Raw genomic sequence first — 19252 nt, 5'->3', positions numbered from 1 at the left:
AATCCCAAGACCCTGGGATCATGACCTAAGCTGAAGGCAGAGGCCTTCACCCACTGAGCCACCCAGGCGCCCCCCCACACCTGCTTCTATCTGAAGCCCATGCCCTGGCCACCTTGCTTTGCCCGATGACTGCCAAGGGCTAGAAATGGACACCCCAGGCCTGGAGGATGAATGCCCCAGCTCCCTCGCCCCTCAGGCGGGATAACCCTGAGGAGAGCTGGATACTGTTTTCCCAAGTTCACAGCCGGGTTCAGCTCCAAGTGCTCACAGAGGCACCTGGCTTCCTCGTGCTCCCCGCACTGCCCCTCCCCACTCTCCTACTGCTGCTTCCTGAGTCCAGCCCTGACACCCCCCCGCCCCCACAATGAACTGTGCACTTGAATTGTTGTCTCAGGGTCTGCTTCTGGGAACAGCCAAGCTAAGAAGACACTGGCCGGGAACCACACGTATCGCAGCCTGCAGGAGCTATTCCCCAGCCCAAGCTCCTGGACAGGCAGGAAGTGCCACAGATCAGGGGCTGGGTCTGCCTCGGCTTTGCACCCCCCGTGCCAGGGCACAGGCCAAGCTCCTGAGAGGTGCCATAAGTACCCATTCTCTGAGTAGACTGGCCACATGATACACCGGTCCTTGTCCCGAGGAGCCCCCACTCTAGCTGGGAAGGTGAGGCATGAAATAGTTCATGAAGGTTTCTCACCAAAAAGAGATATTGGTGCCAGGGGGGTTTCCCAGGCATCTAGAAAAAGGTTATGAGTCTTCCCGACAGATGACTTAGCCAAGGTCACACAGCTCCTCTGCCTTGTAAAAACAGATTAGAAGGAGCCCCTCAAGGGCAGGTTGAGCAGAGCCTCTTGCCTCTTCCACAGCAGCTCAGAGCAAGCCCGGGGCTGACCAGGCACCCAGGAAGGGCCATCGGTTAACCTCCGAGGAGCAACACACAGCCCCACCTGCAGCGAACGTTCAAGGGCTTGCCTACGTGTGCTTCTCATTTGTACACATTAACCTGGAAGCACAGCACCTGGCCAAGAGTGGCACGTGTGCTGCAGACCCGTGATCTTCCCCGGCTCTCTGACACTGAGCCCAAAGTGTCAGCAGGCCCTCGCTGGATGCACTGTCCCGGAAACTTGGAACCACTATGCACACACACAGACTCAACGCCCGGCACCCGGCGTGGGGCCAGGCCTCCTTCCACAGGTATCAGTCCAGACCCACCTCCCGGGATTAGAGTCATAAAGTCCCTAATCCAGGGGGATTCAATGAGGCAACTTTGTAGCAAGCACTAAGCACACAGCCCTGCCCCAGGAAGTGCCCTGTGGTCGCTGTGTCCGTGACCTCCTGTTGCCTCACCTCACCCGACCCCAACCCCCGGAGGGCCTTCAGGAGCTCCTACCTCAATCATTTTTAACCAGGAGGCATCACATTAGCACCTGGGGAACCTGGGCACCAGGCACGTGTCCTGGGACAAAGATCCAGAGCCCCTATCTGATCTGAGTCTCTCTTTCAACAGAGGAGAAACTGAGTCTCAGGACGGGGCAGTGACTGATGCAGGCTCCCCAAGCCAACACCAAGCCGGGGCATTTGGAAAAGCCCACCTCATCTCTACAGCTCTCTTTACAGCTTTGCAAGGCAACTCCCGGTCCAGTCTCCTTTTCCTGATGACCTCGGGCCAAAGAGAGCTGGGATGCTGCAGGGAAGGGGAAAAGCCCCGGGAGGGGTGGGAGCGCGACCCCTCCCCCCAGGAGGCTGGCGAGCTAATGAAGTGAAGAGAAAGGTTCAGGTGGCAGTTCAAACGCTCACATTTTAAAGATGAAAGTACGCGATTCAATTAAATGTTTAAGTAGTGTTTTCTCATACTAAATCACTGAAACGTTTGTGCATTCCTTGAATTTCTCAGGGCACTGTTCATTTTTATTTATTGTTGTAACCCAATGCCCTTAGCAGCGTGAATGGTGCTATTCGAAGGAAACTAGTTTTGCAACGGGGAAAGCTGTCCCAGGTCTCTTAAAAGGTCCATTATGTGCGTGGTAATTCAGTTCTATTAATAATCCCGGACTATATAGGCAGGGCTTACTTTCCATTTAGCATTATATTTTCCACAATTCTGTAAACAGCTCCGCCACACAAACCCTTTTGATATTCAATTCCTCCCTGTTTTTTTCCCCCTAACCACCCTTCTCTCTGGGATTACTCCTTATTAAAAAAAAAAGAAGAAGAAGAAAAAAAAAAAAGGAAAGAAAGAAATCACCAAGCACACATATTTTTTCAATTAAGCCATGCTTGGTGCCAAAATATATGGATCCCACTAATAGCCATAAGTAATCTTAAGGTCTTTTCCCCAAATATTTTGATTATTTTACAAATCCCCCAAGGAATGCACTCTTAGGGTGATTTATGGAGCCCGGGCGGGATTCATGATTTGGGGAGAGGTCTGCATTCAGGGGGGGCAATTTAGGGTCTGGGGGTAGCTGTGTGTGCCCTCCAAAAACGGTCCAGAGCTGGGGCAGAGGGGCGGGGGAGGACCCAAAAGGCTCCTGGGGAATACTTTCTGCCACATCTGCAGGGATGAGAAGGGCAGGCAAGTGGCTCCCATGCAGGACTGTCAACCCTCTGAGGGAAATGGTGGCCTGAGCAGAAGTGACCACCAGAAAACCTCCCCCCGAGTCACCTGCGTTTGCCCTGCATTCCAAGGGGGGGGGGGTTCTGTTCAACCTCTATCAAATTCACTCTACTCACTCTGCAACTTTTTAATGTCTACCTGACTAAGAGGGAAAACCAGGTGTCAGGAAAAAACGAACCTGGAAAGAAGAGCCTACTGTGAGTCATCTCCAGGTGAAGAAGCAAAGCCAGCAGGTGGGCAGGAGGGTGCTGGTGGCCCGGTGGGCTCTGTAAACAGCATCTCCAGCCCCCCGGCCATGAGGTCCACCAACCACTGGGGGACACGGCCAGGGAACCTCACAGACCCGCTGCTGTACCCGGGGTTGCTGACGAAGTCTGGTCAGAGCTTCCTGCTCACCAAGGGGGCTGAGGATCAGGCTGAGGATCAGGATGCAGAGCGGAGCGGGGGTGGGGGGGGCAGATGAGGCCCTGGGGGCAGGGAGAGCAAGGGGTCAGGCCTTGGAAGCCAGAGGCGCAAGACGCATCTATCTACACCCCACTGGCTGGCTGCACGACCCCAGCAAACCGTGCGCCCTCTGCTAAGCCTCAGTCTCTCCACTTGCCCAGTGGAGCTAAGAATTTTGTCTTCCTGGCCAGAGCCTCTCACAGAAGATCAATGGGATCCTTGAATTATTCTTTGTAAACTGAAAACCAGGCCAGAGGAATTTTGCATTATTATTGTTGTCACACCAATAACTGACATACAAAACATCCACATGCTTCTGCATCTCCCAGAAAGTAGCCTGCATATAACCTTCTCTTATTTATACTTTAAAACAAGATGAACCCTCCAGAGCCAGGGCCTTCGAATTCTGAGGGTCACCACCACCCGCCCCCCAACTCTGGGGAATTCAATTCTTCACACTTAACTCTGACACAACTGTCTCATGAATTCCCTCGTGGGGAGACACTGGATTCACTAGAGAGTCACCATCACAGTTCACGTCTGGAGGCCAGGCCCGCCTGCACTTACTCCCTTAGCTGCTGTCAGACTGAAGTCCACCACTGATGGGACAGTTTAATCACCATGCCCAGGAAGGGCATGAAGTCGGCTGTAGGCAGAAATGGCCAAGCCTCGGCTGGACAAAACTTAAGATACAAAAGCCCGTGCAGTTACAATCTTAACCGCCCATGGAGCAAGAGGTTGTCCCAAAATGACATCCTCCCTCAGTGAGCAAACGAGTGGATGCTTCTTCATTAGCAGGTATATATCAGTCCCAACCCCTGGTCCCTACTGCCAACCGCAGGAACCCCCCACCCCAGGGCAAACCCAGAGAGGAGCTCAGAGCCTCTGTGTCCAGCATCACAAACAATAGGGTGAAGTCAGGGTCCTCGAGGATGTGGAGCAAACAGCTCGCCTTTAACTCCCAGAAACCACACACATTCCATCCTACACATCGTCCCACATGCCAGGACAGAACCCCAGAGTCCTGTGGCCTTCTGAATGCCAGGTTTGCTGGGGCCGGAGAACTCCCAGCCTTGAAGACAGGTGATAGGACAAGAGTCACCAAAGTCACACAGCTGCTGTGTCCCTTGCTGTCTGCAGGTCCAATGTTTCCACAAAACCTCTCACTGTATGAGGGGGCTTGGGGAGGTCCTGGGGCAGGGGGCGATGGGCAGAGGCTGGTGAGACAGGCGCCAGTGCACCCTATCTTCCCCCCTACCAGCACCTCCCGCTGATTCACAGGGAGCCTCGGCTCTTATCAGGGCCCGCCAGCCAGGCACCGGCGCACATCCCCACGGGCCGCACCTTCTACCCAGAGCAGGCCTTTGTCTCTGGCTCCAAACTGGCTGCAGGAAGTGGGGCGCAAGGGAGGGGTGGGGGTGCCACGAGGCCCTGGAGGCACTGCCAGAACCTCCCCCCGCCCCCCGTGCCGGATGCCGTGTAATCCTCACCTAGAGACAGAGCAGCAGAGGCGGAAAAGAGCTCCGGAGCTCATCGACCACGCACCCACTCGCTCCGTGGATGAGCAAACTGAGGCCCAGAGAGGAAAGGGGACTTGTCCACAGTCCCAATGCAGGCGGGAGGCAGAGGCTGGGCTGGGACCCTGGCTTCCCCAGGCTGATTCTCCGTGCTGTGCCAGGCCACTGCTGCACCAGGGGCTCTGAACAAGAAGCTTCGATTTTCTGGTGCTTAGTGTCCTCACTAATGAAATGGGGTCAGGGTGCAGATCTTGAGGCTACAAGTCCAAGGTGGCAAAATGCATTCCTCCAGCAGGAAGAGCTTCTCTTAGCCTCACAGCAGAGGGGCAGAGTGGGTTATCAAGTGGAGGGGAAGAGGCCAGAAGGGAGAAGGGAGCCACCAGGAGCAGTTTTACTGTGGGGCTCAGGAGAGGAACAGGGTAGGGTAGCTGTGGGGGAGTCAAGCTGAGGGGCAGAGCCCTGGGCTTGCCCAAGAAGCCACCCGGGGTGGGGGGAGGGGCAGGGGGAGGTGCAGGGATGGAGGGCAGGGGTGAGGAGTGGAGGGGCTGGCACTTAGGACTCTAAAACCAGGATGTTTCGCCGGGGCCTCTCCTCTCTCAAACAATCCACCACCTTATTCGAAACAGGAGGACACTGCTGGAGAAGGGCTGGATCACCTTATTTCTAGATCCTCTCCTCAGGGCAGTGCCACCAGCCACCTGAGAGGGCCCTGCTGAGGGCTGGGGCAGGACCAGGGCTGAGTCGAGCTCACCAGTAGGAGCCCCCATCTTACTGGATGTGACACTCTTCCCTGCCTCCATCCTGTCCACAGACACCGAGTCTCATCTGGAGAGCCAGAAGGGACCCTGAGAACAAAGTCCAGGCCACTGAGAAAGTCAAGCTCAGACGGGGGTGAAGGGGAGCAAATAGCCCACTCACACAGAAGTGGAGGCACCCAGATCCCCAACCCGTGCTTTCTAGCACTGACGGGAGGGCTGGGGGATGGAGCAGCAGCAGCCCGGTGACAAGAGCTGGACGGCGCCTTCACCACCTTCTTGGACTCATCTGCCCCGTGAAGCCTTGGTTCACCCAGCCAGTATTTATAGAGAACAGGCACCATTCTAGGCTCGTTCTAGGCTCAAGTTAGAGCCAGCTGCCAACAAGACTCAAACCCTACTTCAAAGAGCTCACGCCGGCTTCGGTCAGTAACAAGCTGCTTTTTGTTATTCCACAAATATTCACCACCCCTCTCGTCCTTCCAAGCACTGAACCAGATGCCAGGGATGGAGGTGGCCCCTGGCGGCCGGCGGGAGCCCTGCCCTCAGCCTGAACTTGTCCCCTGCCCGGGGCTGACGCTCCTGTGGCCTTTCAGGTGTTCACCGCCTTCCCTGTCCCAGGGGATGGGACCACGGACCAGCTCTTGGCTTTTCTGCATGTTCCCAAGTGGCTTGGCCCGAAGGCAGGCCTCAGAGCATCTACTCAAAAACTGGGAGTGGTCTATTTACCAAATGCCTCCCTTCCTCTGGCAGGAAGTCGCTCCCAGCTCGGTGGTTTTCTTCTCTCTCTCTCTCTTTTTTTTTTTTTTTTTTCCAACTCTTTCTGGGCTCACGGTTTGGAAATAGCAAGGGTTGTGAATTACAAGATCCGGGACCTCTCTCTTCCACGGCTGCTGAGGGAGAAAACGGATACGGCCTTTCCGGAGGGCACTCTGACCTTAAACGTGCATAGCCTTTGACCTAGCAGTCCCGCTTCTAGGAACTTACCCTAAGGAAGCAGCCGGCGATGCACACAGACATTGGCACAAGGATGCTCACCGCCACAGCATTTACGATCGTTAAAAAATGAAAAACAAAATCGCTGTGACAACCTCCATGTCCAGGCCCGGGGACCGGTGAGTAAATGCTTCACAGCTGTGAGCTGGAATACTAAGCACCCGTTAAAAGTCACACAGAATATGTACCTAGTTAAGGAAACATTCTCGATGTTGCCAAGCACCCAGCTACTTGCACTGTGCGTGTGGCTACCTTCTTTTCATTTGGCAACAGATGGGTATACAGCAGATTTCTGCTGCCCGTCTTTTGCTAAGAAAGAGAACAAGAAAAACAATATTCCGGGGTGCCTGGGTGGCTCAGTGGGTTAAAGCCTCTGCCTTGGGCTCAGGTCATGATCCCAGGGTCCTAGGATCAAGCCCTGCCTCGGGCTCTCTGCTCAGCAGGGAGCCTGCTTCCCCCTCTCTCTCTGCCTACCTGTGATCTCTCTCTGTCAAATAAATAAATAAAATCTTAAAAAAAAAAAAAAAGCTAATTAAAAAATAATAATGATTTCCTTTCTGGGTGGTAGAATTAAGGATAACCTGGGTTTCCCTCATGCTTGTTTTCCAAATGTTCTGCACCGATCACGTGTTACTTTAAAAAAGAGAAAAAGGCAAGGAGGAGGAAGTACTGTTGCAATGGGCAGAACTGGGGTCTGGCTCCTTCACTAACGGGCTGTATGAACAAGCCACAGGGTGACTTTGGGAGCTGCCCTTACTCGTCTGTGTAAGAAGGATACCAGGGATGTTTGCGGCCAAGAAGACAGTATCCGCTCGGGTCTTCCCATGCATCATCTCATTTCCCACTCACAAAAGCCCTTTCAGGTAGAGACCCATTTTCCAGATGCAGAAACTGACTCCATGCCGGCCCAGACGCTTCTGTGCACCATCCAAGCTCTACCAGCAGCCACCCCAAGAGAATGCCACTCCAGTCAACCTTGTGGGATTGGCTGGGAGTGGGGGTTTGGGTGGGACCCTGGCAGAAAACTGCCCCTCCCAGAGCCCCCAACCTTTCTCCCTGCAAACTGCAGGGGACTCTGGGAATCCCACGGGAATAAGGCCCTGCAGGTGTGTCCATCCAGCTGCTCAGCCTTCCTTTGGGAGCTGCCACATCCAGGGCAGGGGTGACTCATGCAAGGGCAGGGCTAGAAAGGAACAGTGATGTCCTATGTAGAAACTGAGGCCCATGGAGAGAAAGGTCACGCAGGAGTGTGGCCCACCATATGTGAACCATGGAAGGGTAGCCACAAGGGACTGCCAGACCTGCTAGAGCACCAAGGAAAGAATTTCAGAGCAGACGATATAGACAAGCACTCAGTAAAACCACCCAAGCCCAGAGGCAAAGGCCACGTCTACTGATCCCCCCTTAAGTCAGGCTGGGGGCCTAGGAAGAGGCGCTGACTGTGGACAGGGTCAGACAGCCATGATGACCCTGAGAGCCATAAGGTACATCAGGGAAGGGGCACAGAGCCATCTGGCCACCCCCACGCCAGGGGAAGGGTCACCCAGCAAGAGCACTAGGGGCAGAGTCCCATTCTGTCCGAGGGACTAGCTGGACACCCCACGGAGCCTCGAGGGCCACCAAGAACCTTGTGCAGGAGCTCCCTGCCTGAAGGAGAGTGGCCCACCAGAGACCACAAGACACAACCTCGGTCAGGGCGGGGCACCCAGGGAAAGAGCTTGGCCCCTTCACTGAAGAGGTGCAAACTACAGTACCCCGTCCCTACCCCTCAGACTCGGTGACCGCTGTGTCAAAATCCTGTCCACTAAGGGGTAAAGTTCTCAGGGGCCCCGAGTTGCTTGGAGGGGAATTCACAGAGGGTGGGGGTGGCATGGGTGGGTCACAGTGTCTGGAACAGGGGTGCACGAGCAGGGCAGTGAGGGGGCACTGACAGCCATAGGGGTGGGCTGAGAAAGAGCAGAAGGGGGGTCCCTGGGGTGGGAGTAGCCTCGTGGGCCATAACTGTGCAAGGCTCCTGGCTGTGAGCCCAAAGCAGCTCCAGCCATTCTCAGAATCCCAAGCTGAGAGTTAAAGGGTCACCAGACCTGAGTAAGGGAGGGTTCACCAGCTTGCGAGGTATGACATGCACTGGACAGAGATGGGGGAAGAGCCCCTGCTCCCCTCAGAAGCTGGGGGTGGGGAACACGGCCCCCCTCCCCCACCCTGGCCTCCTCCTCTAAGGGACCTCGTACCTTAGCTCATGGAGGTCCCGAACACTTGCTTCTCTTGGCAGAGAGTGGCCTTCACTGACTGGCACCCAAGGGTCCAACTCAAGCCCTCAGGGACACTGGCTCGCAGAGGCCCCCCGAGGGATTGGGGGAATCTCTTGGGGGCCCTTATTCAAGATGCACATTCCTTCTGGAATTCCATAGGGGTGATGTTGCATAACCCGGAAAACATCCCAAGAACCAACGAACTGGTTACCGTGGTGAGTTGTATATTAGGTTAATTTAGTATCAATTTTAAAATTACCCCAGGGGTGCCTGGGTGGCTCAGTTGGTTAAGCCACTGCCTTCAGCTCAGGTCATGATCCCAGGGTCCTGGGATCTAGTCCTGCGTAAGGCTCCCTGCGGAGTCTGCGCTCTCTGACCCTCTCCCCTCTCATGCTCTCTCTCACTGTCTCTCTCTCAAATAAATAAATAAAATCTTTTAAAAAATTAAAAAAAAAATTATCTCAGAAATGTACCGTGCTGGGCCCTACCCCAGAGAGTGTGACTCAGTAGGCCAGACAACCTGCACGGGACACATGCCCTAGGTAATTATGGTTCTCAGACAGGACTGGAAACACTCAACCCTGGGACCCCGGTGTCCATATAATGCTGGGCCTGAAAGTCACACATCCTCCGTCAATCTCTTCTTCATTTTACAGATGCAGAAACTGAGGCACAAAGCAGGGAAAAGACCCAAAGCCCTTGCAGGATCCTACTGGAATTCTAACAATTCCTCCCTCCCTAAGAGCAGGGTTTGCTACAGGGAGGGTCACTGAAAGGCAAAGTCCCTTGGCGGTTCTGCTCAGGTAGGTGGAGTGTCCCCACCTTTTAGCAGATATGGGAGGGGCGACTGGGGACCCTTCCTGTCTGACTGCCCTGCACAGAGTTCACAGAGCAAAGGCATCCACCGTCTCCCCACCTGGGCCTGAAGGAATCAGAAAGCCAGAGGAGACGGAGATTTTTCTTTTTTTTATTATTGTTATTTTTTAAATACGAATTATTTCCAGCCGGAAGGCAGAAGGATGGGGGCCGTTGGAGGCCTCGGGCCGCCGGCACCCAGCCAGCCTCATAAATGTCTGGCAGCTGGAGGGAGACTCAGCTCATTGCTATCGAAATGAGCTCGTTTCTGCTAATTTCCCTGGCTCACCAACTGATGTATCCAGTGTGTTCCTGAATCCCTAAAGACGTTCCCTAAGCCACCCTCCAGGGATCTGCCAAGAGTCATGGAGTGTAGGCAGAACTTCAGGGTGGCCTCAGTTTCCCCGACCAAAGTGTGGGCAGAAGAAAAGGGAGCAAAGATAGTTCATTCAACTGTAGCTAGGTCAACGGCAGTTCGGGTCAACCGTTCCCCGCAGGGCCGCTCGTTCCTGCGGCTGAAAGGGGAAACGAGAGGCCAGTACGGACTCATAGCTGATGCTCAGAACAACCCTTACCACTTACCAAGCATCCACCATGTTCCCTAGGACAAGAGTAGGCACCAGGGATAGATTCTCTCTTTTCATTTGCCCAATGAACCAGGCAAAACAGGGCATTATCACTGATTTTAGAGACAAAGAAACCAAGACTCAGAGAGGTTATGGTACGTGTCTAAAGTCACACAGCTAGTGAATGGCAAGGCCCTCCTCTAAAGCCAATAATCCATGAAGCAAAAAGGCCAGGCACAGCAAGGACGACGCTCACCCCACAAAACACCATCTGAGCAGGGTGTGCGAAGGCTCCCCCTTACGGGGCTTTCAAAGAGGAGAGCAAACATCCACTTGCCACCCCAGGCTGGGGTGACCAGGGAAGGCTTCCTGGATGAGCCCCTCCATTCATGCCCAGGGCTCTGAAGCTTGAAGGAGGCAGTGAGTCATGCCACCCCGGCTGGACGTCTACCTCCCTGGGGCCAGGGTTGGCCGGGGGCACTGCAGCCCAGAGGAGTGGCCAAAGAGAACCCAAGGAGTTCAGAGCCACAGCACACCCCGTGGGCAGGGCTCTCCTCACAGCTGGGGTTCATCTTCCCACCTTGGGGGGGCCAGGTGTCTGACTTACCAGCTGCTAAGTCAGTGCTAATAGATCCCCAGGCTGAAATAGAATGCAGCCGTGAAAAACAATGTTTATGAAGAGTGTTAATGACACGGGAAAATATTTATATAATGCTGTGGGGGAAAGGCAGGATAAAAAATATTTTGTTAACAGAAAAGAAAATTTAAACAGAATAGGCCAAATATTAACAGTGATTATCTCTGGAGGGTAGGATTATGGCCCCTTCCTTGCGTCTCTTCCCATTGTTCTACGCTTTCCAAATTGTCCATAAATAAGGCACACGTTTCTCTGGAAAACGAAAGCCAGGAGGTGTGTTTCAAGCTAACCAAAATGATGCTGCCGGCAGCCCTTCCTAAACCTCTCCCTCACCAAGAGCCCTCCACCCTGCATAGCCGCATCCCAAAACAGTGCCACCTGCCTCTGTCTCCAGGAGAAAGACCAGGGAGCCAAACTGGGACCCACACCCCTGGCTCTCTATGCAGGAGGTCCTATCAGTGGCCATCTGGGGCCCAGGGACGATGGACACATGATGCCAGACACTCACTGGCCACCTCTAGTGTCCTCAAGTCTTCCAGGTTGAGTGACGCACACCTGGGTCCCGTCTGCTGCCAAGTGAGGGCCTCCAGTCCCCATAGGAGCACCTGCACGGCTTCGAAGGCGCCACATAAGTATACCCACAGCCACTGTCCGTGACCTTGCTCCAAACGAGGAGACTTGCTCCCTCCACATTCCGGCCTGGCTTGGGAATATGTCCTCTGCACCCACAGGCAGCCAAAGCCCCACACAGAACTGCTCCCTGGGAAAGCAGGAAGGCCGGGAAACTTTGGTAGGCGTAGGGGTGCCACGCGGGAGAGTGATACTAATCCAAAAGGCCTTGAGGAAGATGGCAAAGAAAATGTCACCTTCCATGGCACGGCGTCATAATGAACACACACACGCAGCAGGAGACCTGGGCAGAGAGGGAGCTGAGCAAGGGGGCTGTGTTGTTTTCCTTCTGAACTTGTGGGATGGCTGGGACACTTGCTTCACGCTCCCCGCCACCAATGTTCATGGGGGTCACACGATCTGCACTCGGAGCCCGAGGCCGGCCTCGTCCCCCTGCCCCACACGTCCAGCTGTGTCTTCGCCAACCTCTCCTGCATGACCTCCCCGGTGCCATGGTCCTCTCTGCCCACCCCCCCACCCCCAAGAATGAGAGCTCCTGGAGGGCAGGGGCTGTTGTATTTACCCGGGGCCTCAGCCGCAGCCGGTAGTGGAAAACACTGTTTCTCAGTTACATTTTTCAACAGAATGGAACAGGCTTCAAAGAGCCGCCCTCCTTCTGCAAGACGAAGAGAGTTCTGCGGACGGACGGTGCTTGTGGCTACATCACAACCTGAATGTACTTGAGGCCAGTGAACTAGACAATTAAGAATGGTTACAACGGTAAGTTTTCTGTTATGTGTATTTTACCACGATTTAAAAAAAGAAAAAATTCTTTTAATACCAAAAGCACAAGCGCCCTAGGCCTCTCCGAAGTGGGGTCTTGGCCCCCGCCTCCCCAACCACTCAGCCTCCTTCTGGGCCATGGCCTGTTTCAGAAAGGGGGGGGCTGCCCCCCTCACTTCCTTCCGTGTTTATCCAGAGGAGTTCTGGGAAGCAGAGGCTCAGCCCAGGCCGCTGGGGCCCAGCTCCAAGGCTCAGGGCCTGCCACAGGGGCCTTTTTCCACCTACCCAGGCCCATAGCTGGCACTGGCCAACTTCCTGGCTCACTTGCTTTTTTTTCCCCTCAAGTCATTATAAACCTGTTTACCTTTGGGCTGCACAGGGCCTAGGCTCCAGGCAAATGATCTTAAGTGTCAGCCAAGGAGAGGAGCAGAAGGAAAGAGGGGACCCTTATGGGGAAAGATAGGGCTCCATTCCCTCAACAAAATCTTTCCTTCTCCCTCCAATTCAATACCCATTTACTAAGTGCCTCGCCGTGCCAAGCACCACCATCAGACGTGGACAAGTACCAAGCTAGTGGTGAGATGGCCCCGCAGACCCCTCGCTCGTTCCTATGCAGACGTGAGCCACTATCGCTGAGTCTTTGCCACAAGGTGCTGGAGGATGGGGTGACAGGCTCTGCTGTGGGGGGCGAGGCAAGCTCCCGATATGGGGTGGCATGTGAGCTGGACCTTGGGAAGGAACAGGAGGAGTTGGCCAGGTGGACAAAAACAGCCCAGCAAGGCATTCCCAGCAGAGGGAATGGCACGGCGAGGGAGCCGTCAAAGAGCCTGGCACGCGGCAGGCCGAGGCAGGGCCTGTGTGCCAGGCCGAACTTCTGCTGGCAGGTGACGGGAGCTGTGGGAGGATGCTGAAGTGGGGAAGGTGGCCAACGGGGCCAGGCTCCCTGCCTCTCGAAAACACTTTCCTGGGCCCAACACAGGGCAGGGGCTGTGGGGTACGTTCCTCTTGGTCTCCAGTATATGCCTTTCCAGGTCCGTGCACATGGGGAGCTGGGGGCCCAGGCCAATGAGCCTTCCATTCACCTGGGGTGCTTTCAAAAAGGTGGAGGGGTGCAAGAGAGACTCTGACTACGTTCGTCTGGAGTAGGACCGAGGCATCAGAATTTTCCAGAGCCCACCACATGATTCTAACGGGCTCTGCTCTTAATAGCACCCTTATGAGGCCCCGGCAAGACGCTGCCTCCAAACATCTTTTGTGAGTGCTGTACTCCTCAGGGTTGAAAAACGTAAGCCTTTAGCATCAGCCTCACTTGACTGTAATTCTTAGCTCCCCACCTTATAGATGCGTGACCTGGGCAGCGCCATCAGGCAAAATGCAACATGCCCCTTAGAATTTGAATTTCAGGTACACAACAAACAACTTTTCCCCAAACACAACATGGGACATGCTTCCACAAAACTTGTTGCTGCTGTTGATCTGAAATTCAGCTGTAACTGGATAGCCTGTATTTTTATTTGCTCAATCCGGCAACCCCTAGACTCAGGGCTACTCAATGTTTCTGAGTCTCGACTACTCCATTCGGATCAGGGAAATCACCCAGGCGGAGGAAGGCAGTGGTGTGCTTGGCACAAAGCCAGCACAAGCGGGCATGACTCCCCCCGCTTTTTTAAAAAAATATTTTATTTATTTATTTGACAGACAGAGATCACAAGTAGGCAGAGAGGCAGGTAGAGAGAGGAAGGGAAGCAGACTCCCCGCAGAGCAGAGAGCCCGATGCGGGGCTCGATCCCAGGACCCTGAGATCATGACCTGAGCCGAAGGCTCAGGCAGAGGCTTTAACCCACTGAGCCACCCAGGCACCTCACGAGTCCCCTTTTTTCTTCCTTCCTTCTCAAAAGCTTGTTTCAGCAGAGATTTCTTTTTTCCCATTTTGAAAATTTTCAACCATACCCCCAAAGTAGAGAGACTAGAGACTCCCATCTATATCCAAGTAGTAGGTGCTGTTGCTTATCCCACCCGGGGCTCCTTTAATCCCCGGCTACAGGGAGGTCGGGGCCAATAATGGCTCCCAGATACCCCTTATGGGAACAGTGTCCTGGTCAGGCGTTTAGAGCCCCCCCCACCCAACACGGGGGTATGTGTGCGTATGTGTTCACACACATGCGTGTGTTGACGGCCAACGACCGATGTGGGAACAGAAGGCTGACTCCTTGGCTCGCAGTACAGTGCCAACTCCAGAGCTCCCTATGGGGGAGCCCGAGGCTGGCCTCTAGTTGAGGCCGCATCCTTGCTGCCCTGTCCTGCCTCCCTCATGCCCTTCTCCTGAGAACATGCCTCCCCATAAGCCATGTGTGTGCACAACCCCCTCGCAGGTTCTGCTTCTAAGAACCCAACCTAAGCTGACTCACTCAGATTCAACAATTACCAATATGGCTTCGTTAAGCCCCTTTCATTTAGTTACTTGCTTGTTTGTTTTGGCTGAAGTACCTCATATCATTTCCCCTACGTCCTTCATTATGCATCTCCAAAAAAATGGGGGCAGTCTGGTTTTGACTTCCCTCCCTGACTTCCCTCCCAAAGGGGAAGGCCCTGTGGGGGAAAGAGCTTTAAGTGTCAGCAGTGCCAAGGGACAGGGACCAGAGGCCAACCGGGCGGGCACCAGGGCAGCCGCTCTGGCCCCAGCCCAGCCCTGGACTATGGCACAGCTTTGGTGGCCAGCAAGCCATGGTCACCCCAGGTCCCACCTCTTTTGTGTGGATCAAGAGCTCTGGGACAGTGTCCCAGCATCCTCTTGGGGATCCTGCCAGGGTCTAAGTTTCTATCCTTAAAGGAGAGGATGGCATCAACAGCCAACCCAGCTGCGGCTCTCCACTGGCCAAAGCCCCTGCCTGCCCTTCTGCCTGGAGCCCAGACACTCCCACCGACCAGGAGGCACAGGTGTGACGGCCCACACTCGCCCAGGCCAAGGAGCCTGCTGTGGAGAGAGGCAGCATGGATGTAAAGGACACACAGCGCTTTTTTCCCTTCGTGGTTGTAAAATACACATTAACATGAAATTAACCACCATTTAACCACTGTTCAACGTACAGTTCAGTGGCACTGAGTACACTCACCACGTTCTTCAGCCATCACCACTATCGAGTCCCTGGCCATTTTCCTCACCCCAACAGAAAACCTGTGCCCATCAGCAGCCCTGGTCCAACAGCTATTGAGCTCAGACAAAACTTGGGTCCGACTCACAGCTCCTTCACTGGCTCCACATGTGACTCTGGTGGAGAAATGAAACCTCTCTGAGTCTCAGTTTCTTCATCTGTAGAATGGGAGAACTCAGAGAGGTACCAGGAATATCAAAGCAAACAGGCATTAAAAGCTGAGCTGCTCCTGGCACTATCCAACCAAGGCCAGGCTAGGTCCTCGATAACTGATGGACCTGCCACCTCTCCCTTCCCTTCTCCCCACTGCTTGTACCCTTCAGGTTCCTAGGCTGTCTGCAGTGCTAAGGGGAGAGGAGGCTGCTTCCCTCTCCTCAAGGCAGAGCAACTGGAACGAGCACTAATGGGTTCCAGTGCTTTCCTCAGCCATGCCCAGACCCGGTTCCAAACCAAAGAGTTACAAAGGCCTTTAAACTCCACACTTGGGGTGAGGTCAGCCAAAACCCGCACTTCCAAGCATGGTGCTTTTATACTTTGAAAACAGCCAAACGTGAACTGGCCACTTCTGAGGGTCATAGCGCCTGGCAGCTTCATGGCTTGCCAGCACTAATGGCCGCCTCCCCAGCCTCTCCCTCCCTCCCAGCTGTGGAGTCATCTCCCGCTGGGCTGTCTTGCTGCACTGTCTTTCCCCATCCGAATCGGGGTGGGGGGTGGTAAGGGACTGGATTTGAGAACAGGAGATCCATCCCCTGGTCAGGGTCAGCCCCTGTTGGACCCCAGGCACATATCCTCCCCTCCCAGTTCTGTGCAATAAAGAGAGGGTTCCCTCAGATCAGGACTCAGCTCCCTTCCAAAGCTCCCACCCCATAGTTAGTGTGAACATCTAGCTCAGAGCTGGAAAGGATCTCATCGGGTCATCTGATCCAGTTCTCTCTAACGCTTTCCATTTCACAGACGGAGGCTGTGGCAACTCACCCAAGATGCCACATGTCTTAGTAGGAAAAATTCACACTTGACCATCTTAGAAAATGTCATAGGACAGAGGTGACATTCCTGAGAGCCCAGGAGAACAAAAAAAATCTCCATTTTGCAACTCTCCCTCCAAAACATGGTACCCAATACCAAGCACCCAAGCCATTAAAATCCTGTGCTTTATATAAAGTCAATATTTAAAAACTGTGTTTCTATATATTAGTAATAATTGGAAAATTATTTACAATTTATAAAACTACCAAGAAATGTAAACTACTTTGGCAAAATTTAACAACGATGTGCAAGATCTGTATTCTCTGATGAGAGAAATCAAAGACCTAAATATATGTAGAGGTATACCATATTCATTGATGGTAAGACTCAATTTTGTCAAGATGTCAGTCCTGCCCAACTGATATAGAGATTCAATACAATCCCAATCAAAATCCCAGCGGGCCTTTTTGTAGAAATCAACAACTGATGGTACAATTAACAGAAAAATGCAAATGCTTAGAATAGCCAAAACTCTGGAAAAAAACCAGTCAGGGGATTCATGCTAACCACTTTAAAAATTTAGTATGAAGCCACAGTAATCAAGACAGGGTGGTACTGGTAAAAGGAAAGACAGATAGAAAATGAAACACAGTAGAGTCCAGAAGGAGAATGTGCATAAAAGATCAACTGATTTTTTGACAAAGGCGCCAACATGACTCAGAAGACTCAAAAGAGAAAGGGCAGTCTTTTCAACAAATGGTACTAGAATAAGTGGACTTACACACACACACACACACACACACACACAAAACCCAGGCCCTTATCTCACACCTGACACAAAAATTCACTTATCATGGATTATAAACCTAAATATAAACCTAAGGCTACAAAATGTTTGGAAGAAAACATAGGAGAGAAAATCTTTATGACCATGGGTTTGGCAGAGTTCTTTATAAACACAAAAGCATGAGAAGAAACAATTAATACACTGGACATCAGCACAATTAAAAACTTCTGTTCTTCAAAACATCCCATTATGAAAGTGAAAAGACAAGCCACAGACTAGGAGAAAGTATCGACAAAACACATATCTTTTAAAAGACAGAGAACCAGAATATATAAAGAACTCTCAAAATTCAATAAGAAAGCAATCAACCCAATAGAAAAAAAGATGCAAAGATCTGAACAGACACATCACCAAAGATATACAGATTGCAAACAAGCATATGAAAAGATGTTCAATATCATTACTCATTAGAAAAATGTGAATTAATACCACAGTGAGATACCACTACACATCTATTAGGATAACAAACAAAAAGCAACTGACCCCACCAAGCACTGGTGAGGACACAGAGTAGTAACTGGAACTCTCCTGGCGCAGCTGGTGAGATTGCAAAATGGTACTACCACTCGGGAAAATAGCTGAGCAGTTTTTTATAAAGTTAAATCTTCTTTTATACTAAACACCCAGCAATCCTACTCTTAGGTATTTACCCACGTGAAGTGAAAATGAACGTTTCACAAAGAAACCTGACCACACATGTTTATAGACAAAAATACTGGAAATAACCCAAATGCCCATCCACGAAACAACATGACTGAATCTCAAAGCATTTTTCTGAGTTAAAAAGAAAAAAAGTACAAAAGGCTACCTGTTGTATGATTAAATTCGTAGGACATTCTGGAAAAGGCAAAACTCCAGAGAAATCAGATCAGGGGTTTCCAGCAGCTGGGGGCTGGGTTAAGGGCTGACCACAAAAGGACACCAAGGAACTTTCCGGGGATGATGGAAATGTTCTGTATCTTAACTGTGTGGCAGCAGTTACATTAACTATCAAAATTCCTAGAACAGTACACTTTCAAAAGTTTTACTGTATACAGATTATATCTTCATAAACCAAAACAAACACTAAACCCTGTGCAGCCCCATGAGGGCTTGTCTTGTTTCTGCAACCAGTCTGTGAACTCATGGACAAAATGAGGGGGTGGTTCCACCCAGAGAAGGGTAGCGACTTGTCCAAGGACACAAGCTCTGACATCAGCCAGATCTGGGTTCAAAGCCCACTTCTACCACTAATTAGCCTGACGTCCCCCTGGGGCAAATGACTTTGCCCCTGTGAGCCTCAGTCTGCTCATCTATAAAATGGGATACGAAGTCATACAACCTACCTTACTGAAAGGTCATAAGGAACTCAAGAAACACGTACTGTGTATGCCATATGTTCTACCCTCGAATTTTGGCCATTATTATTACTATTTCTTTGACAATTGTTATTTCTGTGAAAGAGCCAGGACTGAATTACAGGGGATATCTCCAAACCATGTCTTCCTACATGAGATGGGCTAGGCCAGGGACCAGGGCTGCTAGTTTCCTGGTCACACCCGAGGGACAGAGGTAGACCCAGGTCCTGTCTAGAAGGCAGGGATGAGGGATAAACTCAAAGCCAAATTGAATCCTGGCAAGGGAACAGTATGGAGGTGAAAACCACTGAATGTTGAGAAAAAAGAAAAAAAAAAAAAAAAAGCAGCCGCTGTGGGCTGCCCAATCCCTGAAGGCTTCCTGGAAAAGGAAGGCTTTTGGTCAGCCTCAAAGGGCAAATCAGATGTGATTAAGTCAAAGGAAAGGAGCTCTCAGGAAGGGGAGAACCAAAAGATCCCTCCAGCCCTTACATCTCCCCCACCCAATCCCTGGCAAAAAGCAGCAAGCAGCCCGCAGCCTTGGCACTGCCTTCCAAGCAACAGCCTGGGGCCAAGGGGAGGTGCAGGCATGACAGCCGAAGGTCCAGGCACCATGCGTCAGCCGGGTACCCACATGCGTCCCCACATCTGGGCAGAAGGGTCCAACGGAGGGTTGGCCTGGAATGTTGGGCTTTCACTTTCCCCTCTCCTTTTTTGTTTTTTTCTCCATGGACCTGAATTTGGGTTTGTCTGGGGAGTGTTTTCTTAAGTCCAAGTGTTTTTCCTGCAGCTAAGGCCCACCCCCTCCTGCCCCTCCTGGACCGTGGCTGAGCAGCGGCCAGTGAAACTGCCTGGCTCCAGAAGGAGGGCCGCCTTTGATGCGCACCCCTCTGCAGACATCAATGTCGCTGTGTGCACGGCCCCT

The 19252-nt window shown here is 52.5% G+C and overlaps 1 protein-coding gene and 1 long non-coding RNA gene across 3 annotated transcripts in view; one reads left to right on the top strand and one right to left on the bottom strand.

The window, feature by feature from the left end:
* SMAD6 (SMAD family member 6) overlaps nucleotides 1-19252 on the bottom strand; it is a 75781-nt gene that overhangs the window by 30009 nt on the left and 26520 nt on the right. The gene's annotated exons all lie outside the window — the stretch shown is intronic.
* Nucleotides 4166-18630, top strand: LOC116590737. The gene is made up of 3 exons (XR_004285716.1): nucleotides 4166-4178; nucleotides 5648-5650; nucleotides 18573-18630. It is a non-coding gene; the product is annotated as an uncharacterized LOC116590737 (long non-coding RNA).

This window comes from Mustela erminea, chromosome 5 (assembly GCF_009829155.1).
Source record: "Mustela erminea isolate mMusErm1 chromosome 5, mMusErm1.Pri, whole genome shotgun sequence".
NCBI classification, from domain to species: Eukaryota; Metazoa; Chordata; class Mammalia; order Carnivora; family Mustelidae; genus Mustela; species Mustela erminea.
Note: the sequence above shows the minus strand (reverse complement) of the source record. Positions and strands in the feature narration are given on the sequence as shown.